Genomic DNA, 21,216 nt, shown 5'->3' on the forward strand with positions numbered 1-21,216 from the left:
CCATCACAGGCAACACCTACTCCAACATGGCCTGGGACATGTCGATCGAGTGTACAATGAAAAATGAAGTCTGGCTGGCTCTCCATCCTCCAGAATGAGAAGCAGCTGCTAGTGCACTCCAGAAATGTGAACAATTTGGCCAAGATCCGGGTGGCTCACAATGCCCTGGCCAAAAAAGAAAAAGCCAAGAGGAAGCACATAGAATGTGGTCCGAAAAGGATGAGAGAAGATGAGCAGCGCGTGCAGGACCTGGTCGCATGCATGCATGAGTTTGATTCCTTCCCATTTGATCCAGCCTCACCCACCCTCCGCACCCTACAGTCAGCCATGCCTGCCTCCGATGAACTCATCGCGGACTTCAACTCAGCCCATGCTGTGGGAGAGGAGAAGTTGACCAGCTTCTTGCAAGACCGGGTGTTCAGTAAGAAAACCTCCCTCCATGCACCTGTCCCTGAGAGCAAAAGCTTGACATTTGCCAAGCGGCCCTGCATGGAGAAGCCCGGGGAGGAACTCAAAGCAAGAGCTGCTAAGATGGAGCAGAGTGTTCTCAAGGCAGTGATCGACCTGGTTGAGGTCACTCAACTTGTGAATCTCTCCAAGTTGCTGGAACATCGTGTTGTTGAGGAATGTGTGGCCTTATTCAACTCCAATGGCACATATAGGAAGACACAGAAGAGCAAGCTCATTCAGAAGCTCTCTCTCCAATCTGTAGATCTGCAAGAACCCTACACCGCTCTTGTCGACATGGGCATGATCTGGAGGATGGCAACCCCACCAGCAGAAGATCGGCAGACACAAGATGGCACCCCATACAAGTGGTTGGACTATGTCCACAAGGTATCATCCATCATCCTTGCCCGCCATGGTGATGCTGACCGTATTTTCTGTGTAAATGACCCGTACGACACAGCATACTCAACTAAAGATGATGAGCGAGATCTGCGGGTACAAGGTAAGGTACATGTCCCCAACACCTACATGAAGCTGGGTGACCCCTTCCCCTCTGCCAGAGAGTTCAAAACACTGCTGTGTAGCATCAGCAACAAGGAGCGGCTACAAAAGGTAATATGCAGCTATCTGACTGACCTTGTTGCACAGGGTGTAGATACAGAGATCGTCTACTCTGTTGGCTCCCACTGCACCAACTTGTCAACCCAGCAACCAATGCAGAACTACAGCTTTGACCAGTCTGAGGCTGACACCATCCTCTTCTCTGCTTACACAGTTCTACGTGAGTCAGGCTACAGTGGCCCTGTTGTCATTGATGCAGCCGACACCGATGCCTATGTCACGGCAGCGGTCATCTCTCAACAGCTGCCCGGTATGCTCTGTATCAGGAGAAAGCAGGAGACTGACTTCAGCTGTGGCCTGGTTACTGAGGAGATGGCAGACTGTATTGTGCAGCTACACTGTATTACAGGCTGTGATGCCAATTCAGGCTTCTATGGCAGGGGTAAGTCGTCGGTGTATGACAAGGTGGAAAAGAGCCCTATGGCACGGCGGCTGCTCTCGCGGTGTGGAGATAGCCTTGACCTTGAGGAGGAGGTGCTAGAGGAGCTGTTTGAGTTCACACAACATGTTATTTATGGCGACAAGAAGAGTAGAACCATGGCTGAGGCCTGTGCCACAAAGTGGAAGAGAATGAAGAACAAATCATTCATCCATCTCCCTCCAGATGCAGATAGCCTACGCCAACACTGCCTCCTAGTGCGCCACCCCTCCCTGAAGCGACACCCTTCGCCAAAACGGACATGGCTGGGAGCTGGTGGGTGGTCGCTGACGCCCTGTCCGCCACACACCACCTGCTCTCCCAACACATCTACCTGCACCAGGGCCAGCTGAAGAAAGTGAGGAAGAGGAGAGTGAGGAGGATGATGATGAGAAGGGAGATGATGATGTATGGAGGAGGAGGGGTGATTCATTGGAATCTGATGATTCAGAATCTAGTGAGGCAGAATGCTCTGATTCGGACTGATCATGACATGTTTAAAGTGGTTTCATTGTTGGGGCGCTCCAGTAGCACACCACATAGGGCGCTGAGTCGCGAAGCGGTCGTCCCGGGTTTCATTTCCCAGTCCCGGCAACCATTTGCTGCATGTCTTCCCTACCTCTCCTCCCGTTCTCCCTCTCTCCCTCTATCGGTCCTGCGTGGCCAGAATTTATTTTTTTAATCTGTTCAAGTTACAGCTATTTAAGAGAGCGTATTTTGAAGTATAATTAGTTATCTTATCATACTGTACATTCATCAATTATTTTGCTGAGATCCTTATGAAGGTAGTTTGTTTAAAGTGCAGCAGTACCATGGTAAAATTGGTTTTGACATTAAAAGTTATATTTTCGCTCTACTAGATGGTGGCCATCTTGGATTTCTGAGTCAAATTGATGTCATAGAGTCAAACTGACAGAATTGGGATCGTCATGGTTGACTTACACAAAAAAGTGTATTCATACATGATTCTAGGTGCTCTGGATCAAAAGTAAATTTTTCAAGATGGCGTCAGCAGGTATTTTGGATTTGGCCATCTGACAAAAAATGCCGGGCTTTTTGGGAGGGACACGGGGGCTAAATATTTTATAAAAGGTCCATATAAGTCAAATCAATCATCAAAACATCTTAGCCAGAATTTTGGTTCTTGACCCAACTATACTGTTCTCGTTTGGCCAGGGAGACGCGGGCCGCCTGAACACTTAAGGTAACCTACTTGCGTTCAGCGTCCCACGTGACCACGCCTAGCACGCCCCCGCGGCGGAGCAGCAGAGCGGCAGCGGCAGAGCGGCAGCGGTGCGCAGGTTGCCGCGGCATTATGCATACGCAATCCCCCCTGTTTTAACATTGACGGTTAGCTCAACTCGTTCGCCAGCTTGCTGTGGAGCCTGCGGTCCAGTTGGTGACAAGTTCCAATCACTTCAATTTTTTTTTCTTTTTTTTTACGTTTAATTAATTTATCGCCTCTCTATATAAACGTAACTAGCGCCTGTCTTTCTTTCGCCTGTAAAGTTTAGGCATTCTTTCGGAGTTGGTTAAGGTTAGGGTTAAGTTTAGGCATTCTTTCGGAGTTGGTTAAGGTTAGAGTTTGTCTTAGAGCATGGTATTTCTTTCGCCGGTTAAGTTTAGGCATTCTTTCGGAGTTGGTTAAGGTTAGGGTTAAGTTTAGGCATTCTTTCGGAGTTGGTTAAGGTTAGGGTTAAGTTTAGGCATTCTTTCGGAGTTGGTTAAGGTTCGAGTTTGTCGCAGAGCATGGCAATAGAATGCCTGTCTTTCTTTCGCCGGAGCAGCAGCCTATTTCCGCTCTGCCGCTCTTCCTCTCTGCCGCGGTCACATGGGCGTCGTGGCCAATCAGAGAAACGCTGAACGCAAGTAAGTTACCTTAAGTGCCACCGCTTACGATTCTGGGAGTTCTCTATGTCAGAATTTCTCTTCTTGACATCTTGTTTTAAAGTTGAATGGGAGTGAGGACAGTAGGGGAAAAGGGAAATTTGGTTCCTTAAGGAATTCAATATTGAATAATAAAAATAATACAAATACAAAAACAAGTTTTTGCAGTTGTTTTGCCCAAGCCGCAACAGAGTCCCAGCTTGCTACCGCATATCTGGGCAGCAGAATGTCATACAATTTCCCTATGCACCTACGAGTTTGCTCATATTTTCTGATTGATTGATTGGAAACTGATTGCAGAATGGGTACAATACAGTACGGCTCAATACAAACAACTACTACGAGGATGCAGACCAGAAAAATACTTTCGTCTTGTTTACATCAGGGTCCTCCATTTTCAATTCATCAGGACATTTATGACATACAAGACATAAAAAATATACAGTACTGTGTAAGAAAGAATGTTGGCTGTTATACAGCAGTATGTTTACTGTGATCTCTTTCTCTCTCTCCCTTTCCGCTCCTTCCCCCTCGTTTACCCCCCCCCCCCCCCCCCCTCACCCCCGGTACACCAGAGGTAAACACAAGAGTCCGATGAAACGATGGCCGCTTTTACAGTAGTAGACATTTAGTAGTCTTCTTGCCGCGGCGGGCCTGCAGCGCCGCTCTGGTGGCCATCTCGAACACCTCCCGTATGCTGTCCTTGGTCTTGGCCGAGCACTCCATGTAGCCGAATGCCGCCATCCTGTTTTGTTGGCCATGTCTCGAGCCTCCTCCGGCGTCACCGGCTCCTGTTTCATCTTGGCCAGCTCTCTGCGTGTGTGCTTGTCGTTGCACATGTCTTTCTTGTTGCCCACCAGGATGATTGGGACAGAATTATTTTACCTCTGGAGTTCACCTCTCTGGAATGTCCTCCAAGCTGTCAGGGCTGTCTATGAAGAAACACATGAGTATGACGTCCGTGTCTGGGTAGGAGAGGCGCCTCAGTCTCAGTCATAGTCCTGACCTGATGTGTCCCACAACCTAAGCTCCACCTCCTTGCTTTGTCAATATCAGCCAAGTAGTTCTCGAATGTGCAGGGGGACAAGTATTCTGGGAACTGGTCCTTTCTGCTGAAACTCGTAACATGTAATCACACACCAAGCACAACTATTTGATTGTTTTAAAATTATATATAGTCTGGTAAGAAGTGTGAAAAGGAAAACTCACCCCAGCTTTGTAAAAAGCCACATTTACAGTTCCATCTGTAGTTAAAACGTTTACTTCTGTGTTCCTTTTCTCATGTTCTACTTTTATTCGATACAGCCACGCAAAGACTTAGACATCCGTTTCCACGGCAGCGAATTTGATGACAATTCATCAGAAGAAGATGATAGTAAACTTTTTAACAACAGATTGAGCTATAGCTACAAGTGGATTTTTACAAAGCTGGGTTTTCCTTTTCACAAAACTATAACTTTAAACAGTGTTGGGCAAGTTACTTTTAAAAAGTAACTAGTTACAGTTACTAGTTACTTCTTCCAAAAAGTTACTAAATTACTTACTCAGTTACAAATTATAAAAGTAACTAGTTACTTCAGAAAGTAACTATTGCGTTACTTTCAAGTACATTTTTTACATAAACAACATACACAAATCTAAACTATTTTAATGTTGCTGTGGGACAAAGTGAGACTAGCCTCCAATCAAATGCCATGTATGTAGATATTATAATTACTATGTTATATATCTCTGAGTCTGAGCACCTGAATACTGTGCTATTAAACCAGGAAGTGCAGCACTGTTGATAAGGCTGTAGCCTCCACTACTGTATAGTGCCCTGCGCTGCAACACAACTAACATAAGAGCAAACAAAAAACGCTCATGGACTGAGTCGCTTGTGTTCGTTGGATTAGTTTTGGAATATTTGGGCTCGCCAAACAAACTATCAACACGTACACGGACCCGCGGGCTGTCGTTGACTGAGTCGCTTGTGTTGTCGCTGTGTGTCAGATTGCTTTCAAACACCCGCCCACCTCTACCTCTGATTGGCTTACCATGACATTTTACTCAACCTCAGCCAATCGCGCACTGCCTACTAACCAAGGAAAAAAAGTATTGCTTCTCGGCGCAGAGATCTGTCTGATGAAAAAAACAGATTCAATCATAGTAACGCGCCGCATTTTTGGCAGTAACGGTAACAGCGTTATTAAGATTGGAAGAGTAATCCGTTAGATTACTCGTTACTGAAAAAACGAACGCTGTTAGTAACGCCGTTATTTATAACGCCGTTATTCCCATCACTGACTTTAAAACAATCAAGTAGTTATTTAACTTGCATTTCAAACATGTATTTAAACTCGAAAAGCAACTGAGTCATGTCAAGTGTACATACAGAAATAAGCACAAAAAAAAGCAAATCAAAACGCACACAACTTGATTGACAGAGATTATGCTTGGTGTATTGAAGCTCTTGGTGGTTAGGAAATGTAGTCAACGACACAGGGTGTCTAGTCAGGACACGGGAGGCAGGAACATCCTTTGAGGAGTTTTATTACCAGTTATCAGACAGATGCACAGGCACTTGTTACTATTCTATTCCCATTAACATGGTGGGAGTGTGTGAGTGTGGTTCTAAATGGGGAGGAAACAAAGACATCAATGTTACATTTAAATAATAATTTAGGATAATAATTTAGGACCTCCTCAGAGGTCATTAATCGGCATGTATGCATGTATGCGATTCGTCCTTGCGATTAACCCATCCCGTCGTCCTTCCCCCCCAAGGGCAGCCGGGAGCAGACAGGCGTCAACGTGAGCCGCGGCAGGGGACCAATCCAAGTGCTCCTGTCCGTCTTTGTCAAGGACGCCACAGCGTTAGCGATCTTGTTGTTGTGCATGTTTTTCCATTGGGTTTATCTTATCGAGGGGGGGAAACCCTTGCGAGCACGGGGAGAACATGCAAAATCCACACAGCAAGGCCTGGGAGATACCCCACCTGGGTAACTGGCATCATGGAAACCTGGTCCCCAAGCGGGAATCGAACCCTGGACCTTCTTGCTGTGAGGCGACAGTGTTAACCACTACACCACCGTGCCACTCATTCAGTCTATACTATTGCTATAAGTAACATAAACCTCACAAGTGGGACTAACAATGGGGATAAGCAGTGCTATACTAGTTACGGGGATAAACAGTGCTAAACCGGTACTAAATACTATAATCAACAACATTATAGATTATACTCAATAGGCTAGGTTATCACTATAAACATACTGGTAGATTGCTTCCTAAACAGCTGGTAGAATTATAACATTACTATACCTTAACTATATAAATCACCAACAATGACTAAGCATCCTCATTATACACATATTTAACACTTACTTGTGATCATGGACGCACACACGAACTGAGGGAATCAACTAAAGCCCACTATAATATAAGCTGACTAGCACCACTGACATGTCCGGGCATGTCCTACAAAAGGGGGCGTTGCCTAGCATCGAGTTACATCCCACTGTCCTTATGTCTACCCATCCCTGGGGCCTTTTCCACACTTGGGGCTAGATCCACAAAGAATGGATTGCACGGTGCTAGTTGCACCCTACTTACAATTCATTATGAATTGAAAATGGGGGACCCTGGTGTAAACAAGACGAAAGTCTTTCTCTGGTCTGCATCCCCTTAACAATTGTGTGTATTGAGCCTTACTCTATTCTACCCATTCTGCAATCTGTTAATACAATTTTCAATCAATTGATTGATTGAAACTTTTCCATGATAGACTGCGAGTAGTGTCTGTCTAATACGCCACACCATTGTCTCTACAGCTATAATACAGAACACACACAGCTCTGCAAACATCGTGAAACACTGCGAAAATGACCATTTCAAGTTGGCGTGAAGCGGCAGAGATGGGGACAGCTTATGGTGATGAATGAGTTTAGGGCATTCTTTTAATGCCAAGGTTTCCATACCAACAAATGGCAGCAAAGGAAACAACAGACTATATGAAGGCCCTATAGAACGAAATCATCAAGGACTTATCCACCTGAAATTTGGCTAGCTTCCTTAGACAGAAGAGGTGCTGCTGACCTTTCTTACAGACCATTTCAATGTTAAAATCAAATTTCAGACGATTGTCAATAATGGAACCGAGATATTTATAAGTGGTCACCAAATCCACTGTCTGGCCATGAACACTTCAAACAAGCAGTACAAAGTTGCTTAGTGACTGAACCATTCTAAGGAAACTGAAAAACAACACAGACACAGATAAAAGGCAACTTTGGTTAGTATTGTTGAGTTGCACAGGCTTTTCTCTGGCTATTATTTCATGTTTATCCGATAAACAATACATTTTACATTTTATTTTCATGCTGAAAGACCAATTACCCAATGTCAGTTCATGCATTATGCATAATGGAAACATGCTCATTGTTGCTCAGCATGAGTTAAAGGTCACATATTCTGAGAAACTCACTTTTCCAGTGCTTGTGTTTGTACATTTGGGTCTCTGATGGGCCTACTAACACACAGGTCGGGATCCACAAAGAATGGATTGCACGGTGCTAATTGCACCCTTACTTTCAATTCACAATTTGCAACCCTAACACATACCCTTCTGTTTCAGTCCTGTTCTCGACAGGTTGTTTCTGTGTCTGTAATATCTGACTGGGTTGTCTTATTTCACAGTCTGTGGGCAGGATCCACAAATAATGGATTGCACAGTGCTAATTGCACCCTTACTTTCAATTAATTAATTGTTTTGGATCCCGCCCACAGACTGTGAAATAAGACAACCTAGTCAGATATTTCTGGGCTGCCTAGGTCAGAAAACATGTGATTCAACAAGCCATTCAGATGTGCCTCTCCCATAGACAATGGATGGTTCTTGACCTGTGTGCATGTGAAAAATATCTTGTTTTACACCAATCGTGTTAGAGCAGCAGTGGCGGAGCCCAATAGCAGAACACAGGAGGAGAGAGAATGGAGCGTTTTAGGTTGGTTTTAATGTAGGCACCAAGTAGACAGGTACGCAAGTACAGGAATGTGCAAATAGGCGCGAGCAGGTGCACTCCTCATGCAGCACAGGAGCGTCCAGGTGGGTGGTGTCTCGGGAGACAGCGTAAATCTGGAGCGGTGGTCCTGGGCACAGGGAGAACAAAGATTAGGACAAGGCAGGCAACAAGGAAGGAGTAGCCAGGTGTGCGTTGTCGTACCTAGGTTGTTAAGATAACACTAAGAAGAGGGAGAACAGGATCAGTGGGCTGATGTAGGGGTTGTTGATGAGGGAATCCCTCACAGCCGCGCTGATTGATATGGGATGGCAGCTTGAGTCTGACGACTGAGGGGTTAATGACAGACTGAATTTCGTAGGGACCAACAAAATGTGGGGTGAGTTTCCTGGGCCTCTCGGACGACGGACTGGATCTCCCAGGTGGCGGAAGCCACCAAACAGGAGGAGGGGAGGATGGTGTCAGGGTGCGAGGGACCCCCTTCGGGGACAAACTGCCCGGAACGGGCCTCCGGCTTAATGTTCTTGGAGCCTGGCCTGTAGGTCAAGGTGAAATTGAACCGGCCGAAGAACAGCGCCCAGCGGGCCTGGCGGGAGTTCAGGCGCTTGGCGGTCTGGATGTAGGCGAGGTTCTTATGGTCCGTCCAGACCAGGAAGGGGATCTCTGAACCCTCCAGCCAGTGCCTCCATTCCTCCAAGGCCAGCTTGACTACCAGGAGCTCCAGGTTCCCAATATCATAGTTGACCTCCGCCGGGGTCAGGCGGTGAGAGAAGAAGGTGCAGGGGTGTAGTCTCTGGTCGAGAGCGGAGCCCTGGGAAAGAACCGCCCCCACCCCGGTACTCGAGGCGTCCACCTCCACCACTAACTGGCGGGACGTGTCCGGCTGGACGATGATGGGCGCGGAGGTGAAGCGCCTACGCAGCTCGGAGAAGGCAGAGTCCACCTTAGCGGACCAGACGAAGGGCATGGAGGGCGAAGTGAGTTGGGTGAGGGGTGCAGCGACCCGGCTGTAGTCCTTGATGAAACGCCGATAGAAGTTAGCAAATCCCAGGAAGCGTTGGAGCTGTTCGACGTTGGTGGGTCTGGGCCAGTCCGACACTGCCTTGATTTTATCGGGGTCCGCCCGGATCTGGCCGCCCTCTATTGTGTAGCCGAGGAACCCGATGGAGGAGACGTGGAACTCACACTTCTCCGCCTTGATGAACAACTTGTTCTCCAGCAGGCGTTGGAGGACCCGGCGGACATGCTGGACGTGCTCTTCCATAGAGCGGGAAAAAATCAGAATGTCATCCAAACAAACAAAAACAGAGCGGTTAAGGACATCACAGAGAACGTCATTGACAAGGGCCTGGAAGAGAGCAGGGGCGTTGGTCAGCCCAACGGGCATTACCTTGTACTCGAAGTGACCGAGCGGTGTCTTAAATGCTGACAGTCAGTCCACAGTCTGCACTGGTAGAGGGAGGGAGGGAGGGAGGGGGGGGAAGAGAGAGAGAGAGAGAGAGAGAGAGAGAGAGAGAGAGAGAGAGAGAGAGAGAGAGAGAGAGAGAGAGAGAGAGAGAGAGAGAGAGAGAAAAGCCGTTATTGACAAGGCCCCCTCTCTCCCTCTCTCTTCCTTTCTCTCCCTCTCGGTGATGAGTCCGCGCGCAGCAGAGAATGAGAGAGGGAGGGGGTGGGAGAGAGAGAGAGATAAAAAAAAGACAGGCAAGGCCCCCTCTCTCCCTCCCTCCCTCTCTCTTCCTTTCTCTCCCTCTCGGTGATGAGTCCGCGCGCGGCAGAGAATGAGAGAGGGAGGGGGTGGGAGAGAGAGAGAGAGAGAAAAAAAAGACAGGCAAGGCCCCCTCTCTCCCTCCCTCCCTCTCTCTTCCTTTCTCTCCCTCTCGGCTCTCGGTGATGAGACGCGGCAGCTTGTGTTTTTTTTTCTTTCTTTCTTTCAACCGTTTGCGGGTGTGTGGCGCGCGGCCGGCAGGTGCCCCCCCCCCAAGTGCCCCCTCTCTCTCCATCTCTCTCTCCCTCTCTCTTCCTTTCTCTCCCTCCAGAGCACACGGAGCTGAGGAAGTGGCTTCCTCCACTCACTGTCTAGTCTAGGTAGAATGGGGGCGGGCATTAGCTCCAACCACAGAGCCAATCGCATCACTGTGCGCTACCCAGAGCCCGAATTACGTGACTCAGGCCTTCAAATCAAAATGGCCTGATTTACTGGAGGAGGAAAGGGGCTGAGCTGAAACAGAGCAATCCGCCAATATGGTATTTAGACACTAAAACACATTGATACGAACTCCTATTACTATAATACAATGCTAGAGACTGAAAAATGACATTTATAGTACATAGCCCCTTTAAGCCAAGCAGTCACCATGTACAGTATGGCTCGGCGGCCAGTCAAACCAAGCAGTCACCATGTACAGTATGGCTCGGCGGCCAGTCAAACCAAGCAGTCAACATGTACAGTATGGCTCGGCGGCCACTGCCAGTCAAACCAAGCAGTCAACATGTACAGTATGGCTCGGCGGCGTTACTACTATGAACAAAACAAAGCCAAGAGAACAGTTTTGACTCTTCAAATAAAGTGACTATATTTATTTTTCCAAATCAATATAATTTGAGTCAATCACAAAAGTCACAATCCGTCAATGTCATTAACAATGTGTTTCCCTGAACAATGAGTGAACTAAAAACCAACAGGTAGTGTGCTTTGTCAGCAGATAAAACATTTGACGCTATAGGAGAGGAGACTGTTGTGGTCTTGGTCCATGAAACAACTATTACTTGGCATTTATAGGACAGCACACCTCAAAAAGAATTAAATAAACCAAACAAATATGTCCAAATTAACCTGGCTAATATGGATGAATAAGTGACTGCCGGATGTATATTTCTCTCCCACCCACCCACCCCCTCCTAATGTACAGTCTCCTCCCCATCATATGTATATACTCTGTCAGGATCTACGAGTAACAGTACTGTATATTTGGATACCGCATATGTCACAAATGTATCAGTACTAAATACCTATATGCATGGCCGCCTAGTTATAGTTGAAAGTGGGGGTGCAAGAATATTATTTTTATTAAATTTTGTATTTTTATTAAATTTTTTTTTATTTTTTTTGACAGGCAAGGGGTGGTTTGTAGGGGGTCCGGCACGACCCCCTCCATGGCAGACTTTTTTTTAAATGTAATAAACCTGTACGTGCAATTTCCTGCAATATAGAGCCTTCAATCTTGACCAATAAAGCTGCTCTTTTCACTATAAAACTCAGTTTATATTGCAGTATGATAGCCAATTACTATAATAATAATATATTATACTGTATATACACTGTATATTGATTTTTCGCTCATTCATTTTTATTAAATCAATCTCCTTTCAAATAGGCCTCGTTTTTAATAAGAAAGAGAAAAAAGATATATTTCCATTACCTGTAAATCTTGTGTCTCTTTCTCTCCTTCTCTGCCTCCTCCCTGAGTCTGCAGTGCACAATCATGACATCGATCTCAAAAAAAAAAAAAAAAAAAAAAAAAATGGAGGCCCCTCATCACTATAGGCCCACGGGCCGCGGCCGTCGTTAATCCGGCCCTGCTCGTCTGCCATATAGATAGCGATAGCGTTAACGTTTGGAAATGAAGTCAACGTCATCCAGCTGAGCTCACACCACATATCTAGATAACGTTAGCTAGCGGCTAGCACTAAAGCTAACGCCAACCAGAGAGGGAAACGTTATTATTATTTATTCAAGGAAACCGTATGACCAGATCGCAATTCGGGACCGTGAAACACTTGTATGTATTGCGTGGTAGAACCGTAGAAGTTCTATTACCACTCAATAGTAACTTATGTCTAACATAATCCTTTTATTTGAACAACTTACTGGAAAAGCCTGCCTGCCTGCCACCAATATTATGACACACTCTGTGGGCTTTGATATTTACACTGCAGCCAGACTGCAGCGCAAGGTCTACGCGCTGGAGATGGGAGGAACTGGACCAAACCATAATGGGGCAGGGGGGGGGGGGGGGGGGGGGGGTTCGCAATCTTTGGAAACTTAAAAACGTGTTATTAAGTGTCATTGCGTATTATTGAAATTACGTAGTTATGGTTAGATTTATATATTGGGGGGGGGGGGGGTATATCATATTTTTCATATGATCAAAAAGTGGTGGAGCAAGATCATATCCTTGCTCCCCCAAGTTCAATAGTCATAGAGCAGCTGCATCGCGTGCTCTTATGCGCAGGCGTCTATGCCTATATGTCCCTATGCCATAAATGTCATGTATGTTGAGTATGTCATAAATGTCAATATGAATTGAAAATGGGGGACCCTGATGTAAACAAGACGAAAGTCTTTCTCTGGTCTGCATCCCCTTAACAATTGTGTGTTGAGCCGTACTGTATTGTACCCATTCTGCAATCTGTTAAATAAAGTGTTCATTCATTCATTCATTCATTTGCTGTCTCGTTATAACACAAACAGCTACAACCAAGCTAGCCTGATAACGTTAGTAGTTAGCATCCAAGCTAGAAACTGCTTAGGCTGCTTACCTGGCCAATAATGTGGTCCTCCTCGCTCCTCCTGGACAGATAGATTTGTTAAATCATAATATCCACAGTGGTGTGCTGTGCTGGTCCTCAGTAAATGTCCTGCCGGCGAAAGATAAGTCTAAATGTTTGATACACTAATAGAGGATTCGAACGTGCCCGCTCTGTTAATAAACTTTTCAATCAATCAATCCCGCGAGGGGATGACGTTCAGACGTTGCCACGTCAGGTGGAAACGTTCTGGACTGGCCCGCCTCCACCAGAGCGGCAAATTTTCTCAAAAATTCTCCCTCTTGCAACACGTTGAACGCGGTGGCTGCGGTCGTTTGAATGCTAGCCACAACAGTTGCCACTGACAGCCTTCCTTCCAGCAACAGTGCCAATAAAAGTTAAATCTGCAGTATTCAGCATTGTGTTCAGCATTCCCGCAAGTAGCAGCAGCAGCGAGAGAAATTTCACTGCCGCGGGGAGAGTAGTGGATAAAAGGAGAACCACGCTGAAGCCATCTACGGTGGACTCTATTCTTCTCCTCCACAACGCATTTAAATTCTAAAGGAATTAAATGACTAATGTAAGCCAAATATTGTATTATTATTTTCTGATTTATTATTATAAGTTATTATTTTCTGATTTATTATTATTTGCTGGTGTGTGGTCACACTGCCCTGTTCTGTTGTGCTTTCATATATAAATGTTGCTCTACTCGAAATCTGATTTCTGTTTTCTGTTTGTTTGTATAGTGACTAAGGCTATTGTGTCGTGTGTGTGTGTCAAAGATTCCATATAGCCTTCAATACGTTTTAAATGTTTTAATAGTTAATTAATTGACTTCCCATATTTGCGACACAAAGCTTTATGCAATGCAGCATATCTCGCCCTGCGTGTGTGTAACATTTAGCTCATGTGTATTGTAAATCTAAAATAAAATAAGCCAGGCTGGCAAAGGTGGCAAAGCTGGCATGCCAGTACCTCTGTATACTCGCGACATCGGATTCGGTAGCATCCTAGCAGTGATTTTGGACTGATTGTGTGACGAGGCACCGTGTCAGTCTAACGCGAGCGCTGGGAAATAGATAGGCATTTGCGAAACAGGCTATAGAATGATTGTTAGTTTTCAGCGTGATATGTGTTATTTAGTTAGACCTATTGGACATTTTCGTTTTTGTTTATTTATTAAGTTAATATATACACAGTGTTTAGAATATTTAAAACTAAAAAATTATTTAATATTTGGCTATATAATTAATGCTTCTTTAGTTTTCACTATCTGTTATTTAGGTAGACCTATTGAACATTTTCGTTTTTGTTTATTTATTAAGTTCATATAAAACCGTGTTTCGAATACTCCCTCCCTCTGCTCTCTATTCTGGCTGAGCTGCAGTGACTACCAGCCTGCCTCAGTGAGTCTGACAGTGTTAGAGAGAGTGAGAAGGAGAAGAGGGAGAAAATCCAAAAAAAAATATATATATAACACAGAGATGAAAAATAATGATTTTGTATTATTATTGTAAACTATATATAAAAAAATATATATTATTTTTATTTTTTATTTAAATTTAAATTTAAATGAGAGACGATGAACTCTTTAGCCTTTTTGGCTTATAGGCTCAGTACGTGGAACAGATGTGCGCCTCTACCTTTAGTTAGAGCGCCCCATAGTGTTACAACAACATTACTGCACTTATGATATATACAGAGAACACATTGATATATATATAGCACATAATAACACAACTGAGGACATTTTACCTTTACTCTTAACATTAACGATCAATCAATTGATTAATTGTAACAAAAAATACCCAATTAACCAAACAATAACAAATGTATTTGTTTCCTCAATCAAAAGCTTTATTTTCACAGCAGCGACATGTTTCATTCTCGCAACATTGCATGGCATAATATGAAACATAGAAATGTAGAGGCCTAGACATATTAAAACACATTGTGTTGACTTTAAGCGGGCGAGCTGCATTATGTAAAAAATTTAAAATAAAACAGCCACTAAATAACAGATTATGCGCATAAAACGCTGAAAACAACCAACTGTACTAATGAAGAACGGGACGGCGTCATAACAAGGGCGGGCCGTCAGAACGTTAAGTGGTTAAAGAAATCAAAAGCATGTATTTAACAGACTCAACATGTGAGGATTGGTTCGTTCCCCGCCACACGCTCCTTTAAGGTACTGTGTTGATTGGTGCATTCCCCGCCACACGCTTCTGGAGCGATTACCAATTCCATCACGCACCTGTCATAGTTTGTGATTAGCGCTCAAGAGGCTTCATATACTGGGACCTCCTTTCAATCGATGTCGGGTCGTTTTGAATACTACTGCTTCTGCCTGCTTTCCCCCCGTTGTTGTGCCTCGTCTACTTTCCCTCCAGGACATCTTTGGATTGCCGCTGGTGAATATCTTGATCCTCCGTTTGGAGCTGCACCTCGTTGCCCGCTTTACGCGTTTGCGCTTTGGTGAGTTTTGGAACCAAACCCTTTTTGGATTATCTGTTTTGTGTGTTTGGATAACACTGAAGAGTATCGTTTTTGTTTGCACTGGACTCAGCTAAATTGTGTGTTTTGGATAACACTGAAGAGTATCGTTTTTGTTTGCACTGGACTCAGCTAAATTGTGTGTTTTGGATAACACTGAAGAGTATCGTTTTTGTTTGCACTGGACTCAGCTAAATTGTGTGTTTTGGATAAACACTGAAGAAGTACCGTTTTGTTTTGTTCTGGACTCAGCTAAGGGAGGACTGAACTGCACTGCCTCTGTGTACTGTTGGACTGTTGTTGATCTCTCTCTCTCTCTCTCCGTTTCCACTCCGAGTTGGAGCTGGGAGTATCTGCAGAGCCGCAACGGCATCTACGCCGATTCCCCACCTCTAACACCGGGAGGATCTGCAGAGCCGCAGATAACTCTGCCGAAGGCAGTCTCCTTTTTTGTTGTTCAGAATTGTTACTTGACTCTTTTTGATTCTGTAAATAAATACGCCCTAGTGTTTGGCTAACTCTGAACTACCTGTCTGTGCCGTGCTGTTGAGGTCGGTTTCAAACCCTAACACAACAATGTTCTAAACACGGTTTTATATAAACAAAAAGGAAAAATATACTTATGTCGAGGAACATTTCCAAAAGGCCCAACTAAATAACGCTGAAAACAACCAACTGTTAACGAAGCAACAATCGAATTTTTAATGAGGCTATTATTATTATTATTATTATTATTATTATTATTATTATTATTATTATTATTATTATTATTATTATTATTTAATTATTATTATTATTATTATTATTATTATTATTATTATTATTATTATTATTATTATTATTATTATTATTATTATTATTATTATTATTATTATTATTATTATTATTATCATTATTATTATTATTTTGCAACAAGATAGCCTACATAGAACATAAATAGCCTGTCTCAGACTGACTCACATGCATGGTCCCGATTCCAGCCTGGGGAATCTCCCCGCATTGACTTTCCACCAGTCAGTCGGATATCCAGGGATGGGGAATGGCTTCTTTTAACTGTTAGCGAGGTGGTATGCAATGTGCCGACCAGGTAAACTTCTAGTTAGCAACACAGCAGTGGTGACTCGCCAGTCCTCGTGATGTACAGTTGTAGCAAGTGACGGTCGTCAGGGCAGTCCAGCTGTTTGTCGTCAATGCAACTTTGCAAGCACCTGTAACGTTAGCTAGCTGCGCAAGCAACTCTAAACGTTGCATCGGTGTAGCTCTCCTCGATGTGTGAGGTGGTTGTGCCTCAGGATGGAATAGTGCACTCTGGCTCAAGCAGGTGTATCATTTGCCGAAATCCTTCGCCGTCAACCATATTTTTTTCAAAATCAACGCTTCTCTTAGCCTGCTTAACTTTGCAAGTTGCCGTCGCTCGTGTTTTTTCCCCTCGCTTATTTTCCAGACACAGAGGTAGTCACCTCCTCGTCATAGTTATATTGTGCCCTCTATCTGTCCATTGAAACAAGCTTTGAAACATATGTTGTACAACATATCTGTTACGATTCCTGGAACGTTTCGCTGGCATGTCGGTGGTAGAGAGGAGTAGAACCCAGAATGCAGACTTGAGGTAGTGGCGGATGAAATAGAGGAAGCACGACTCGTGGAATAAAGTAATAAGTTCTTTACTGAACGTGGAAAACAATACAAAACTGACTCGCGGGGAATACGGAGAACATAAAAGGTTGACAGCACACAGGACGAGGGTAACATGAACAATGGTCCAGCACAGGAGGGCAGGGCAAACAACACTAATATACACAGACTAATTGACACATGAAGGTGATTGGGAACAAGCCCCAGCTGTGTGGGAAAGACTGAAACAACCTGGGGTAACATACTGAAACATGACGAGACTAAATAACACATAGATACAGACACAGGGGGAGAATACACTAGACTAGACAATGGGGCACAACACAGACAACGATTGACAGTACCCCGCCCTCAAAGGTCGACTCCCAGGCGACCTAACAGGCCCCCCGGGAACGGTAAGGGTGGGAGAGGAGGAAGCCGCATTGGCGAAGAGGTGCGGGGGGAGGAGGGACGGGGCTCGGCCTAGCAGGCCCCCCGGGAACGGGAAGGGTGGGAGGGAGGGTAGCAGCGTCTGCGCAGAGGTGCGGGGGGAGGAAGGGGGGTCGAGGGACGGGGCTCATGGGAACTGGGTCGGGGGAGGGGGCTGACGAGGAGGGCTGGAGCAGGGAAGGATGGTGGGTAGAGGCAACGGCTCCGGAGTAGGACCTGGGGCTGGGGTCTCCTCTGCGGCGAGACCCACCGCCGAACCCCGAACCGGAGGCTCCCTGGCGGCAGGACGCGGTGCAGAACCCCCGACCGGGGTCCCTCCGGCAGCGGAATGCGGCGTCGTCCTCCAGGTCTGCCATGGTGGTGGCTCGTCCTCCGGAACCTCCCAGGGCTGAGGAGACCTCGACCAGGCCGGCGAGGAAGACCTGTGATCCTGGGGACCCCATCCCTTGGGGCTATGACGTCGGGATCCGCGCCCCTTCCCCGACTCTCCCCTGCGGACCAGACGACTCCCCACCCAGGGATCCAGCACAGGAGTGGCCGTGGCGCAAGCACCCGTTGTCATCGGCGCCGCTGGCCCGGCCACTGCGTCCCATGGTGCCAGATCCCGAGCGGTCGCCTGGTCGGCACACAGGACCGAAGCGCCCAGGATCTCGAGCGCGAAGCTCGCTCCGTCTCTCCTCTCTGCAGGGTTCAGGTTCGGCTGGACCATTCTGTTACGATTACTGGAACGTTTCGCTGGCATGTCAGTGGTAGAGAGGAGTAGAACCCAGAATGCAGACTTGAGGTAGTGGCGGATGAAATAGAGGAAGCACGAGTCGTGGAATAAAGTAATAAGTTCTTTACTGAACGTGGAAAACAATACAAAACTGACTCACAGTGAATACGGAGAACATAAAAGGTTGACAGCACACAGGACGAGGGTAACATGAACAATGGTCCAGCACAGGAGGGCAGGGCAAACAACACTAATATACACAGACTAATTGGCACATGAGGGTGATTGGGAACAAGCCCCAGCTGTGTGGGAAAGACTGAAACAACCTGGGGTAACATACTGAAACATGTCGAGACTAAATAACACATAGATACAGACACAGGGGGAGAATACACTAGACTAGACAATGGGGCACAACACAGACAATAGATACACAGACAACAGATACGTGAGCATAACAGATAACAAATTAATAAACATAGACAAACACAAATGCAGTGGTGTATTGTTCATGAGTGGTGCTGTAAGTCCGATGACCGGTCCATTAGGACCGGGGGGGTGACACATATCATTGTTTGATCGAGTAAATATCATGTGTTTGAGTAAATCCTTAATGATCAATCAATCTTTATTCTAATTGTTAACATCCCTAGTATGTATCTGAGTATTTTCAGCAAAAAACATGTATGGTATCAAGTTGAAAACAATGGGCAGTTACGCAAAGGTTTGTATGTAGCACACCACAAAAACAAGACTTTGAAGTTCCCCAAAAAAGTGATGACTAATATTCTCCACAGAGGAACCACTTACTTGTGCTATAATACCTGTGCTGAGCCCTCTCCTCTACTCCGTTTTCACCCATGACTGCACTCATGTACATGGCTCCAATAACATTATCAAGTTTGCAGTAAAGCCCATCTGTCTCCTTAGATTCTGGTGAACTTCTACCGATGTGCCATATAAAGCATACTTTCTAACTGCATCACAGTCTGGTATGGCAACTGCACTGGCTCAGACCAGAAAGCACTGCAGAGGGTGGTGAAAACCGCCCAACACATCACTAGTACATCACTTCCTGCAATTGAGACTGTTCAGCACAAACTGTGTCTGAGAAAGGCATGTAATATCTTTAAGGAAATTCACCCCAACCACACTGTTTATATACCCACACTGTACACACTGTATACATTAATCTATATCTGTATATATATATATCCATAAAATTGCACCTGCCTTTTTCCCGAGCACTCTTGTATTAAAATGGCATCCATTGTCAGGCGGTTAGGTGGCCGAGCGGAGATTGCGTTCGTCACCAGCCCCGGAGCTGAGCTGGATTTGCCTGTTCGAATCCAGCTCACAGCTCCGGGGTTGTCACCAGCTTGGCTGGCCGTCTGCACTGATACAATTGGCTGTATCAGAGGGTGGGAGAAGCTGGCGGGGTGGGTCCGGGTCGTTGTAAACAGCGACTCCTACAGTTCGGTCGGGGCGCCTGCTAAGCGCGGATTGGACGTGAGGGGGATAGTGTAGTCCTCCCACACGCTACGCCCTCTCAATGAGAATCCGCGCTGCCAGGTGAAAAGAAGCGGTGATTGGCTGGACGTGTGTCGGAGGAAGCACGTGGTAGCCTCCACTCTCCCAGATGATCTGACTGTGGGGGGTAAGTGCGCAGCGATCAGGAAGGGACTGGGAATTGGCATACGACTAACATTGGGATGGGAGAAAATCGGAGGAAAATGGAAAAAAAAAAAAAAAAAAAAAAAAAAAAGAAAAAACATCCATTGTGTTTGATATTATGACACCAAAGTCTTACAAATATATAACATTGATTCCTCTAATTCCTATTAATTCCTGTAATAGACAGATGCACAGACTCACACACGAGTGCGCACACAGACAGACAGACAGACAGGCAGCCACACACACGAACATGCATGTGCACACAGAGACGCAGGCACACACAAACACATGTACACACACAGGCCAGATCTAAAGTCATAGAGTAAACTTCAGGGTTGACATATGGGCCTGCTGTTTGCTGGTGCCTGTGGTGCAGTGTTTAACAACTGACACAGACAGATGCCCAGAGCAGCACTAGACAGCATCACCTTCATTCAGGCTCACTATGCTGTATCTTATCACCACATTTAATAAACGTTCTCTCACTAATTTAGGCAGAGGCTTGAACATTTCACGCAGCAACTAACCGCTGTTATACTCTTGTCATTTGTTAACGTTAAAGGTGCTATAGATAACATTCAGCCACTAGATATCGCACTAGAGCACCAGCATGTAATTTATCGAATCAGGTGCATTCCATGTGGGGAAATGGGAAGTAGGAAGGGGATACATGCCTGCAATATGTAAACAACATACATTTTTGACCTGCAAAATTTTTTTCAATGATGAATTCATTAATCAATCATTTCTGGGGCAAGACACGCTATATTTCTTATTCTACACCTTTCTCAAAGCTCTATGGATGTATTATTATCTTTTCTATAGTTCTTTTTACGTTATCTATAGCACCTTTAACTATTCTCCACAAACAAGTAATCTTTGTTGTTACAACCTACAGAAGTTTGTGTCTTCAACGGCTATACTGTCGCCTTGACAACCAGAGTGGGCCATTGATTACCTGCTGTAGTCAATACAACATAATATCGCATGGGATATCAAAAGGACAGAATGTCATATTGCGGCAACATGAAGACCATGCTAGATCTGCTGCGTATTTTCCCATTTGGATGTTATTCCATGGCATGTGAAGACTATGCCATGTCTTGGAGACCACTCCCATGTCTTCCCTGTCCATCCAGACATGTAAAGAGGTCCAGTAAAGACAAAAACAGTTGACCCGCACTATTTAATCTTTTTTACACACTCTTTATTATCAATTTTGAACAATGAGAAGCAACTGGCCAGCTATTTAAAATGCCTGCCAAAGCTCCCATGGTTCTTTGGCATCAGAATGCATGGAGGGAGAGACTAAATGCACCCACGGGGGCCTGCAAACAAATATTAAAAGTTGTTTATAA

General features: G+C 45.3%; 1 pseudogene across 1 annotated transcript; it reads right to left on the minus strand.

Annotated features, from left to right (window-relative positions):
- Positions 1–3,988: 3,988 nt before the first annotated feature.
- LOC311242957 (transforming protein RhoA-like) lies at positions 3,989–18,059 on the minus strand (annotated as a pseudogene). Its single transcript has 2 exons — positions 18,019–18,059; positions 3,989–4,485 (listed from the first exon to the last, which is right to left on the minus strand). The product of its transcript is annotated as a transforming protein RhoA-like (transcript).
- Positions 18,060–21,216: the final 3,157 nt, after the last annotated feature.

The sequence above is a fragment of the Notolepis coatsorum genome (assembly GCF_963971535.1).
Source record: "Notolepis coatsorum genome assembly, chromosome: 16".
NCBI classification, from domain to species: Eukaryota; Metazoa; Chordata; class Actinopteri; order Aulopiformes; family Paralepididae; genus Notolepis; species Notolepis coatsorum.